This window comes from Vidua macroura, chromosome 8 (assembly GCF_024509145.1).
Source record: "Vidua macroura isolate BioBank_ID:100142 chromosome 8, ASM2450914v1, whole genome shotgun sequence".
In the NCBI taxonomy this organism is placed as follows: Eukaryota; Metazoa; Chordata; class Aves; order Passeriformes; family Viduidae; genus Vidua; species Vidua macroura.
Window position 1 is genome coordinate 15,743,826 of NC_071578.1, and position 12,881 is coordinate 15,756,706.

At 35.0% G+C, this 12,881-nt stretch overlaps 1 protein-coding gene across 8 annotated transcripts in view; it reads right to left on the minus strand.

The window, feature by feature from the left end:
- Positions 1-12,881, minus strand: part of CPEB3 (cytoplasmic polyadenylation element binding protein 3) — an 81,127-nt gene that overhangs the window by 58,529 nt on the left and 9,717 nt on the right. The window lies entirely within an intron of this gene.

Consider the following 12,881-nt stretch of genomic DNA (forward strand, 5'->3'; position numbering starts at 1 on the left):
AAGACATAAAATGTAGGTAGGATGGAACAATAGGGTAAATTTGTCTATGCCCATAATGAGGTATAGCTAGTAACACCAAGTCTTAATGGAATTTTATTTGAATTCCACTTTCTTTTTTACCTTTCCAGCTAATTTTGGGTGGCAGTAAAATAAGTTGGATTTATTGTGTTCCTTTACTGGTACAAATTGGGCAATGTTTTCTTATGTTATTGTTGCTCTTGGAATGTGCACAGAACACATCAACTTCTTATATATTAGTCTTTTCTCAACATGACCAACTGTAGCACATTTTATTTTCATAGGTGTTTGGAAGTTCACTGGCCAAAAGGTGAATTTTTTAAAGCCTATTTACAAGGCTTCTACAAAAAAAAAGGAAGATTAATATGCATATAAAACAATATCTAACTGTATAAAAATTATGGAAAAATTTCCATGTAATTTGAAAAATAATATTTCAAAACTCTAATATTTAGTCACCTTCTCTGTGTTATATAAACTTTTATAGTTAGCATGCAAGAACTCGGACTGAATCCAAAAGCCTTGAAAACTTGACCTACTCAAGCAATTTTTCCACAAAGAAAGGTAAAGTTGTATTCAAACTTTAACACCTTATAAATTCTGAGTTCTAAAATATTTTAGTGACATGTCAGTAATTTTTATTTTCAGATTAACTAAAAAGCACAGAAATATGAAGAGATACAATCACAATCTGTATTATATAGAATTACAAAAACTAATAAGATTATATTATTTGGTTCAAATGTCCCTTTATTTTGCAGTTGAGATTCCTTTTTTGCACACCCTTAATGTACATGTTCAAAATATATAGAAGAAAGTTCAATCTTTATAGCTATAAGACTTGGCATCATACCCACTAAACTCGACTATCCTGTCACGTTCCTGAATATTCAATATTTGCTTGCAAAGTGGGGGAAGAAAATAATTCAGTTTACCCTGCATTTTCCTAAAAACAGCTGATAACTTAGTTCTTCTTCCAATACACATTTTTATAATATGCCACGCACACTATTTACATGAACACTAATGTTATTTCTCCATTCAACAACAGTCAAGCACAAAGAGTCAACTGCTCCAATGGGGAACACCATCTTATACCTTGCTTCCATCTTTGCAAATAGAAATATCATATAATACAATTAATATTTCAAGCATCATCTTTTGCAATGAAAACAACTGAACAGCGTATTTCAAAAACCCAAACAAAAACCCCACAACAACAAACAAAATATCAGAAGAATCAACAAAGCATCTATTCTTTTTACAGCCATTACACTACTGTAGGGAATGATCTGCAGACGGTACAACTGACTGAGCAGAGCAGTGACAGGATTTATGTTTAGTCATATTTTGTTCAATGTGATGCTTTAGATAAAAATCTGCTCATCAGTCCTGCTGCTGAATGCATCTCAAAAAGCTGATGTATCCACTTTCTATTATGGTTACTGATTCCAGTAACAAACAGTTCTAACACTTGTAAAATATAGGATTAAAGTAGTTACACCCAAGATGACCATCAATTCACAAAAACAAGCAAGTGGAAAAAAAAAGATGTCAGCAGTAGAATTTATAAGCCCATTCATTATACCCTTGAGCTATTAAAATGACATAATTTAACTGGTTCATTGGCCTGCTGTGCAAGAGTTCAGCACTGATAAGTTACCTTTGGGCTTCTACCTCTCTGTTCAGTAGAACGTTGCCTGTGTCCCATAGCAAGGAAAAAGTAACATTGACCTAAGAACTCTCTGCCAGACAAATCAGCACAAGTGCAAACCTCTAATCACAAAATGAAAGCACTGCAGAGATGCAAAGGAAGAGGGAGTACTGGGGATGCTACAGCACGAAAGGATCAGAATAATCCCATTCTGCAGGCTGGACCACAGAATGTAACAGACAGTGGAGACATGTTGTAAAAGGAAGCTATTGTCTCAAAGATTTACAGTCTGTCTGTGGTATGAAAGCCTAACGAGACAAAATGGGAGATAGAAAAGAACACAAGTAATCACTGTCAAATAGATCTCTGAGCACCATTGCCCAATAGCTTCATTTACTATGGCCACCAAGGAGACTCAAGGATTTCTCTGAAACAGTGGTTTTATCTATAGTTACTGATCATCAGTGACAAGGAATATATTGGTAAGAGGGGGAAAAAAAGTGTCACTGAAATGTTTAAACCTGATGACAAATAAAATATTGTCTCTCACCCTAAACCACAGTGCTTTTAAGTACATAATATTTAACTGGCACATTCCATGTCACACTCCTGTTCCATTTCTGTTGTGCTCAGGAAATAGTGCCTCCTGACAAAAATCTTGTAGGTGCCAGAACTCCAGTAGCTATTTCAACAAAAGAGAGATACCACATTTCATCTGCTCACACAGGACAAGATCCTCGCCTACAGGTCTGGAGAACTGTCTTAAGAGAGGACAGCCACGTTCCATTTCAGAAGAGGAAATGGTACAGTGGGGATCACTGGCCATAAGGCCTGGGAGGGAACTGGGGCTATTCACCAATATTTACTCATAGGCCTAAAGCAGGCCAGAAACATTGGCAATGAAAAACAGCTCCCAGAGAAGACAAGGAGGTGATGTCACCTTTGCAGTGTGACATCACTTTGCATCCAGCAGGATTTAACAAAAAAAATTAACCTATTAGTTGCAATATACTTTTAATTATTAATTACTTACCAATTACTCATGTGAACTACCCAAGTCCTAACTTTATACTATTATATAGCACAATTAATATGTATGATAAATTGTGGCAGACAACCACCCACTCTGTCTCCTTCTTCCTAAAAGGATTGAGAATAGTCAGGTAGCAACTCTTGTCCATCCTGGGACTTTATCAAGGACATAATCAATCACAGAATCCCAAACTGCCTCAGACACCTTCATGTAAGGGAAATAAAACTACAGGCTTTCTCAAGCTGTGCACCTACTTCGAAACATGAGCTGAAAACTCCTGCATAGCCAGTGAAATACCAGGCAAAACCTGTCCTAAATTGTCGTGTCATTATATCAGAAACTCTAATTTAAAAATACTTGCTAATACATATTTGATCATCAGCAAAATTACCAAAGGCTGCATATATGGAACTGAGCAGGCAGGAAACAGCAGACAGTAGCAATCCAAAGACACTTGTAACATCAAGCTCCACTTAGAGGAAGGAAAGACAGAAGCAGAGCAAAAAAATCCCAGTCCAAAATTATGTTTAATTAGAAGCAACTCTTCAGATCAATTATATGCAAGCAATTCCATTTCAGATTAAATTTTATAAACAAAGGAATTTTTCCAGTGCCAAGTACTGAATCATAGCACCTATGAAAAAAAGAGTTCAATTTAATAATAAATTCAAAATTAATCACTTAAATATATTGCCTTCATATGATAATATATTAAAATAGTAACTGAAACACGCTATGCATACTTCCATCTTTTATTGCTTAAGGGACTTAAAGGCATAGAGGATATGAGGATAATAATAACTAACTATATCATGTATAAAATGCCTGAATGCTTACGTTAAAATCCCTTAAAATAGGCAGAATAAAAAATTCTTCCCCTTAGATAAGAAGAGGCCATGAGCAGTTGTGTTGTCAGGTAGGTGTTATGCATTCAAATTACTGCTGCACATTTGGATTTAATTGAAATAATTCAGAAATCACTTACAAGACACAAGTACAAGTGTGAACAGCCAATTAACCAAAAGGAAACCTTCTTTATGCAGAAATTGAAAACCGTATTCATAGGAGCAGGAAAAGCACTTTCCTTTTACATCATAAGAGCTAAACTGATTAGCACAGATTGCTCCAGACAGGAAAAATGTCTTGACATAAAAGCCTACCTGATTTGCAACAGAATTCTTTTTTTTTTTTTTTTTTTTGCACAGCATAATAAAAACTGACAGGCACCTTAAGAAAATGTTGCTACAAGGAAAGAAGCAGGATGTTCAGCCACTTACACATATTCAGGGAAACTGTAAGAAGGTCAGCATGAATACTTTCAATAACAAATGTCTAGGGAAAACCTAGCAAGACTGAGAAAAAATTTTTAAAACACCAGAAGTCAGGAGAAAATAATGTAGCTTCTATAACTGCTCTTCACATTCATTGAGGAAAATCAGGTAAACAAGGGTAAATAGAGAAGACAGATAAATAGTAAGAGAAAGCAGCATCATCTATCCAACTCGGTAACTGATGAGGAGCACGGCAACATCGTAACCAAAAGGAGCCAGAGTCAGTAAGGCCGTCAGTGGAACCACTAAAGCTAGTCCAAGTAACAATGTCAGTACTGTGTATATCTGACCAGCAAAATAAAAATGAAAGAACTACAATAACTGAAGCAGGGTATGAAACTACAGATGACAAAACACTGTTTCTAGCTTTTATGACTGAAATTCAAGGATTTTGTCTCTAACGAAATACAGTGCAGAAATAATGTAGCACTGTGCATTATTGACACAATATCCTGGAAAAGATGATTCCTTCTTGAAAGATTAGGATATGGCTGATCTAAGGAGGACTTCCACAGAGCGTTTCACATGCTGCTACAGGCAAAGTAACCACATAAATGGAGACAAAAAGTAAGCAGTGCAATTGAGGTAAGAAAGAAAATGGCAAAACGGGAAAGAACTGCTATTGCTCAAGAGAATCTGCTAAAGAAGTGTGAATAATGCAGTTTCTTAAGGGCAAATCTTGAGACCAGTTTCGTTGAGATCACTTGAGATACTTGAAATGAGTAATGTTGGTTATTAAAGTAGAAACATAATAATAATATTTACAAGAGATCATCAACCCAGAAGAGATAAGCTCATCATACAAAAAGAGCAGAACTGCAGCAAAGCAGACTGATATTTAATAGCACTAACTACAAGGTCACGATCTCAAGAACTCAATCTTCACCATAAAGCAGGACCTCAACAATCAGTAAGAATGACACAGAAAATAGAAATACAGGAGATTTTTAATTGATTTCTGGACAATTATAAACCACAAATATAAATGTTATGTGTGAAAAGGTAAATAAAATTGTAGGTTGTATGAAAAACTATGCATTTCATAAGGTTGTCTTTTGCATGCCTGTATTCATAAAAAAAGTTATTTTCACTGTGTTTGTTTTTTTAAATGATTTCTCCTTACTCTACATGTCCAGTGGAGCCAAGGACTGAGCCACATTTTGAGACATTCACCAGTTCAAGTTTATATTCAAACAAAGCTACTGTGCAAGCAAAATAATTTGCAAAAAAACTTTCCAGTTCCTATACAAAAGTGAAGCTTTTCAAAAAACCTGTAAAATGTACTACAATCCATTTTCAAGTACTTTTGAATGGCATACACAACATTCGATACTTCTCCCTTGCCTAGCAAGAAAAAGTTGTTATATAAGTAATCTACTACTTTGTAAAACCATGTCAGTAGAGCGTGTTTCTGTTTAGACAAGGGAGGTGAGACTGAAGGAACTTGCATCAAAACATCACCTGTAAAATCTGCTGACAATTATGGCTGATTTTTTTACTTAGAAGTGACAGGTACAGCTTCACTTAGCCACCTGAGGACCCTCACCATAAATGCTGAGTCTGATCCAAACTTTTCAAGATTTTATTTGCAGAGATTCTCATCTGCAAAAAGTGCATGAGTATATTGTCATGTTGCATTGCCATATTTGAAAGTGCCACAGCTCCCCTTCCATTCTATACTATTAAAGTCCTACTTTTTCTTGTTCCTGACTTCTGTTTCCTCTACTCTCTTGTTCTTTCTTAGTCTTCTTACTCCACAGTCAGTTGCTACTTCAGGCTTTGTGAGTTTTAAGAAAAACCCTTTCAGTTACTATCAGAGGTCTCACTGTTCTCATTTTTTTTTTCAATTGTCACAGGAAGAAACAATATGATCCTGGAGAGAATACATGAGCAAGAGAATTCTTTAGTGAGGTGAAATAATTAGGTCAGACTGTTGTGGGCGTCATGATATAAAACTGGAAGTTATCTTTATAAGTAGTTTTAAAAAATTTCAAACCCACAAAGTATGCTATAAACATTTTACACACTTGGTTATTACACACCTTAACAATTACTAAGCAAATCAATAGATGACTTTAGATTTGCTTATACGCCATCTGTTAACATGCTAACAATCAGTTAATACATAAGTAATTTGTTAACCCTTTACAGATGTTAAGGTCATGCAGTAAATGGGAGTAACACTAGCTATGTCCATGTTAATTCATTAATGCTTTTAACACATCTCTTTCACAAAGCAAGATACTTTAGCAGAATGAAGCAGCAACTTTCAAAAAGGAATTAGGAAATTTTAATTTAATCCCAAACAATATTTAACCACTCAAGTGTTTTAAAACAAAATGTTTGCTCTGTTTATTTCAGCAATTTAAAGAAGAAGCCACAATTCCAAGGACTTTCTTTAAAAAATGAGTCTTGCTTGCAAAAAAGAGCCTCACTCAGAGAATAAAACCCAGAGAGCTTTGGTGGGTGAACTTCTTTGTTGTCTGACATTTCTCATTAAATGATCAGCTTTAAGTTGCCTACAGTGTTGCAAAAATAGCTTTTTAGGATGAATCTTTTTAAGCTCAGCACCTTCACAATAATTCTACATCGAAAAGGTGAAATTCAGCAGAACATCCATTTATGACTATGATATAAAACAAGGACTTTTTATATAAAGCCCATGATAAAGCCAAAATTAATGCTTTTCTCATTTATGTCAGAAGTGGTTTTTTTGTCAATCTGTGTGAAAATCCATCCCAAGTCATACATTTTGGAAGCTCAGTTTGGGCATTGGGAAAGAAAATCAGTTCTGCATGTTCAGACTAAGTTATCACTTGGTAAAATGTCTAAATTTCTAGAATTCAGAACTTCTAGCCAGTATTTCTGAAAATTTCGTTCTCCCTGAATTTGATTAAACCTACTTTTAAAACCCCTCATGCTATTTATTTTGCACAGGACTAAGTGAACACAACTACAGGGATTTATTGTGCCTTCCTCTGTAACCTGGAGCTTGGACACAGAAAGTGGAATAGGGGAGGCCAACTCAAACAAGAAGCCTCATTGAAAAAAAGAATCAAAATTCAGGAACAGGAAGAAATAGATGTTTGAAAGCAGCTGAACAGTTCAAGGGTGGATAAAACAAAGAAAATGGGCCATGCCCACTGAAACCTATTGACAGTGCTCTGTACACATAACTTTCATTAACTTTGTTAAACCAAGAACAAAGAACAATAGAGTTGATCAAAAGCTTCTTAACTTGGGTGATGAATCATGTGAAGTTTATCATTCTAACATGCAACAGAATCTATGGTTTTGCTTAAGTAGGTTATTTAGACTCCAGGAGTTTAAAAGAAAACTGTTGCAAATTCTTGCATATTTTGCAAAGCCATCCAGAAAAAAAAAGAATTAGGAACAACAGAAGTAATACTTCTCCAGAATCTTAAAGATGTACAGAGAACAACATGCACAGTTGAAGGAAAAGTTGGTATCAAAGAAATGAAATATTTTGCTTCTTTTCCTTGATGAAAAAAATCTTAATTCCTGAGTAATTGCTATGTAGCAGGAACTGAAAATTTTCACATGAACCAATTTGATGTCTTCAATTTTTCATGCCTAATTTGAGATTCACACAAACAGTAAACTTAAGAGACTGCAGTGGATGTTCTGTTTTCAAATACCTAGATTCTAAATATTTCAGAAAAAATTACAATTTTTTTAGTCTTATCAGATTGAGCATTGAGAAGAAAATTAATTTCCCAAACTCTGTGCTTCTTATTTACCTCTGTAGAATGGACTTCACATCATCCCTTCAAACACTGTTGTGACAAAGCAGAGCAGTATCTATCCTGATTGGTACAGTGCTTCTCTCCTATTAGATCTTAGAAAAATTGACAACTCTATCTCTGGAATGAGCTTGAGAAACATGCAATAAAAGGACAAAGCCACTTTTCCACAACAAGGAGGAAAAGGAAGACATCAATTAATTGTGATTTACAAATGCTGCTCGTAGCTTGTAGGAAAAGACAGAATCATATAACTGAAACTTATGAAAATGAAAATATTGACCAAGTCTGAACAAACACAAGCAAAGTTTCTGTGACCTTTCACAACTTGCATTTTTAAAATTCTAAAATTTACACATAATAATAAAATGATTACACAAATGAAGATCTAATTCTATATACAAAAATTTTACATTCTTCTAACTACTGAGACAGCTGCTTAGTACCAGCATGTGCAGCATTCTAACAACTGCTTAAAAGCAATGCTTTTGTGAAACATGGAAAAATTAGATTAAAAAAATAATGAAACAGAACATGGCAATGCTACCCTAAATTTAGGCACAGAATGTATAAGATATCACAATAGCCTAAAAACTGTGAAGTCTAGAATAGAAGCAAAATTCAGATGTGTATTCTTTAAGGTAAGATCACTTTCAAGCTTTAAACTAAACAGTGCTTTTTTTAGCTTCCCCTTAGTATAGGTCTGCTAGAAATTACTTTTGAGTGACCTTAATGAAAGGAGAGCTATTTTACCAACTGCTAACAAATGGAAATATTCATGATTCACTCAGCAAACTTTTTTTTTCCTTGAAGAACCACTGGAACCTGAAAACACTACTTTTCCAGGTATCTCTTCCTCTTACATTCCATTCACAAAAGCAGTCTAGGCAAGTAGATGAAAACTGGGAGAGATGATCCAAGAAGTGAAATAGCAAAATTAACTCCATGCCCTTCCCCTTCCCTTCTACTGTTCCTCCCAGAGAAAGATAAATCCTTTATCAAATTTTTAAGACAGAATTATTGATTGACTGATATGAATACCTTTAATGTTTTTAAGGAAGTCCTGTCTATGTAGAGTTGATCAGAACATCAGCTGCCTACTGAACACAGACCTTTGCTCTACCTTGACAGATTAACTATGATTGATTAATTAAAATCAAAACTCTGATCAATAAGCAATTAGTGCTCAATCATCATACTTTGAATATAAAACAGCCATGTGCTTTTTCCTTGTACTATTACTATATTTTAGTGAATTTGAAAATGCAGACATTTACAATTCAATCAAATTTAAAATCTAACAAAAAATTGTAAAATACTTCAAACTACTTAGAACATCATGTGTCACTTGTATCTGTTACACTGGAAGACTACTGAGATACCACAATATGTGCTCCCACATTTTAATATTCAGAATCCAGCTACAAACAGTGGTAGTTAATAGTACCAACAGAAGTATGTAAGAAAAGTTGGGGGGGGGGGGGGGGAAGCAGACCTAGGTAATTTCCTCCTTTTTTTTTTTTCTTTCTGCCCATAAAGTTGCAGGCTGCCAGTGTTTGTACATCATCATGCAAGAAAAATTAACACTGGACTACATGTTAAGAAATAGTTTTTACAGTAACAGTAACACTACTAAGTGTGGTTACCTACTAAACTGCCAAGAAGCTAGAGCCCAGAACGACAAATTTAAACTAAAGAAATACAGTGTTTTAAAAATTAATCTTTAAATATAACTACTGCTGACTAAAAAAAACTCTCTAGATTTAAAAAAGGGTTTTAAAATTAGTCACCAGAGTGTATTAGCCAGTAAAACTCCTTTACTCATAAACACAGAACTTTAATTGTTACACTCATTAATGTTCCGATACCTGAACTCTACATTTATACGTATATACACACTTATATTTAAACACAAACTCACTGCATGTTAGAATTAGCATTTTGTTTAAGTATTAAATATTGAATTTATATATAATTCCTAAATTTAGCTTATAATTTTATCTGGTCCAGACTAATTCCAACTGAAAACAATGAAGAAAAAAACAGTACACCAAAACAATTCCCCAAAAATCCTTTCTCAGTCTCCCTGCAAAAGATAGCATGTTAAAACTATCTTTATACACAATAAACACCACCTTTTTTATTTCTGCTAGAGAAATATCTATCAGTAAAGCTGCCAACAATGGTTTGATGCATGCCAAATCTTCAGAGCACAAACTGCAATGCATTTTTTGTTTTTAAAGAGCATTACTTGGAAAACCGCAAAACTCAGCATAGTTTCTGGAAAATTGTTACAGTGTTGCTATAATTAAAAATCCACAAGGTAGACACACTTAATTAGAATACTGGTCTGCAAACATTTACTTCCTCTCTATCTTCCCTGCAAAGAATTTCTTCTTGCCTCCAAGGGTCTATTTCAGGCAGTATCAATCCTCCTAACCCCACAAGCTGTGTCCCAATATCTTCACATGGCCAAAAGCCAAAAGAAATACACCATTTACCTGAGACAAGTGAAGGGAAAGAGAAGCTCAGAAGCAGGAGATGACAACAGTTCTGTACAAGCCCCACCACTCTGCTGGAAAATGGACCTGAGCCACTGCCGGGAGAACGGCGTCCCAGGGACAATCAGTTAATGGCAGCCTCAAACGCCAGAGCTGAGGATCACCTAATATAACAGCACAACACGACTGCTTGCCACACGGCAGTCAGAGACCCTGCACCTGAACCACTCAGAAGCCAAAAAAAATTCAGAAGAACAAACTGGCCATGTTTTTGTATTTCCTCTCTGGCCTAGTTCCACACCTGTTCCCATGATCTCGTCTCCAGCTCTTACTTGCTACATTACATTTCATTCCAGACTGATCACTTCTCTTTTTCCTTTCAACTATCAGCTTTGTAGCTACATTTTTTTTAATATACATTGCAATTGATTTTTTCCAGTAAGTGTATGAATGTAGTCTCTCTCAAAGCATTTTTAGTGGCTTTTCCACACCAATCACAAGGTAAACTCCAGCAGAGCTCCTACCAAGTGGTATTTTAAAGCTTCTGGTATGTTCTGCAGCACAACTCCTTGGGACAGACACCAATTGGTTTTGACATACAAGATGCACTAAGGTATTACTCAAATTAAGGGATGAAAATATTTAGCATATTGCTTTATAAACATGTTTTAAGAGAAATATTTTCAAATTGAACATTTTTTCCTAGAACAAGATCTATCACTAACTGAGTATCAACTGTCTTCAAATATTATAGACTCAGAACACTAATCTCAGTTACAGATCTTTTCTGATCAAAACCTGTGATCACTGCAAAGACCTGAACTACAAAACGGCTCTCCCTGATGTTATTTCAAACAGTGAAGATATTAATAGTTTTCTTCTTTCCTAGAAAGCCTAATAATCCTAACATAAAATAACAGGTTAACACAAAGAACTTGCTAATGTGCATAAGCTAGGAAGTTTACTGGAAGGTATATCTAAAGTTGCTCAAGACCACACAGTTATGGAGGGTGGCAGATGTAAACGGATAAACCTGCCAGAACTACTTTATAGTGCTGACAAGCAGAATTTACTGTGTCAACATATTGCCCAATTTAGGGGTGGGGGGAAGAAGAAAAAAAGACAACCAGTACCTTGGCAGCAAATATTAAACTCTTAGACTAATTTGAATTTCATTTTTATCAGTGCAACTAAACAGTTGCCTCCTACCAATAGTAAGGTTTCAAGATGTCTTTGGCATTTCATTAAGTACAGCAGCAATCAAGAGTAACCCAGATTACAATTTTTAATAAGCAAAATTCAACAGCTTGTATTGAAAAAAAAAAAAAGGAGCCTAATAGGAAAAAAAATTACAAGTGTTCTGAGTCTCTGAAATCAGACTGGTATACCAGCTGGTGCTGAGAATAGCCTACGCATTTGCTTTCAGTTGAGCATGAAAATACCAGGTTAAATTCACAAAGAAGAAAACAAGTTTCCAATTTATATATTGGCTAATACTATAGGTTTTTTGAAACCTTAATTTCAAAATCAAAAGAACTTTTCTTTAAAAGCAGTTAGCTATTTTTTCCTTGTGATGAGTAAATATCTGCCAGTTTAATTTGTGACAATTTACAGCCACAATAATTAAGTTCTGTATTCATTAAAGATGTATCTCACTAACCAAACCACAGAAATAAGACCATCTACTGTTGTTTTCACTACTAATTCAAATATACCAAGATTTGTAATGTCTTACATGTAGACAATTCAGAATACTTGTAAATTGAAACACATTTCCCACTCCTAATAAATTACTGGAAGTTATTAGCTTTTGTGGTGCTGTGCTCTGTGCAACATAGTATTTACAGCAGGCGTATTGTGTCTAAAGTGTAATCTTCCTCCAGTCTTCAGTGCTTCAGAGACATTAACCAGCAGCTCACCAGAAGGCACTCCACCTTCATTTAGGGCAGCCAATAAAAAAATTGCAACTCTCCCTTTAAACAGAATGAAGCAGCAAAATGAAATTTCAGGGCTGAGTATAAGACCTGTCCTCTTTGACTAGGACTGGAAAGTGCATATATTTTACTTCAACAGTCTCCTAAAATAATGGGGGTGGGGATGCATTTGTTTGATTTCTTTTTTTACTGTGTTTCTAAAACTAAGTGTCAATCTAAATGGTGTTCTTACCAAACTGGTAAGTTAAAGATGTTTGAGAGGTCATACTTTCTTGAGAAAACAACTACCTAAAGAGCAAGCATATATGAATGATTTAACTGTATTTCAAAGCAGAGTTTTGTCTGACACCAAAACATCTAACCTATAAAAGGTCTGAGATTCACTTCACCTAGTACAGATATGACTGCAAGTGCAAGCTCTGCTTTTTTTCAACTTAAAATGGATTTCACACCATGACAGCTTTCATTCTGCATTAAAATTGCAAATCTTCCATTTGGCCCAGTTTCAGCTGCAATTGATCTGCTTTGTCGTCATAGATTTAAAAAAAACAGTGAAGGGCACTGCAGCTTTAAATATTTCAAAGCTATGTAGCTAGTAAATAGACTCCATTGCAATATGGCTCTGAAGGTCGTGTCCTATTGTCTC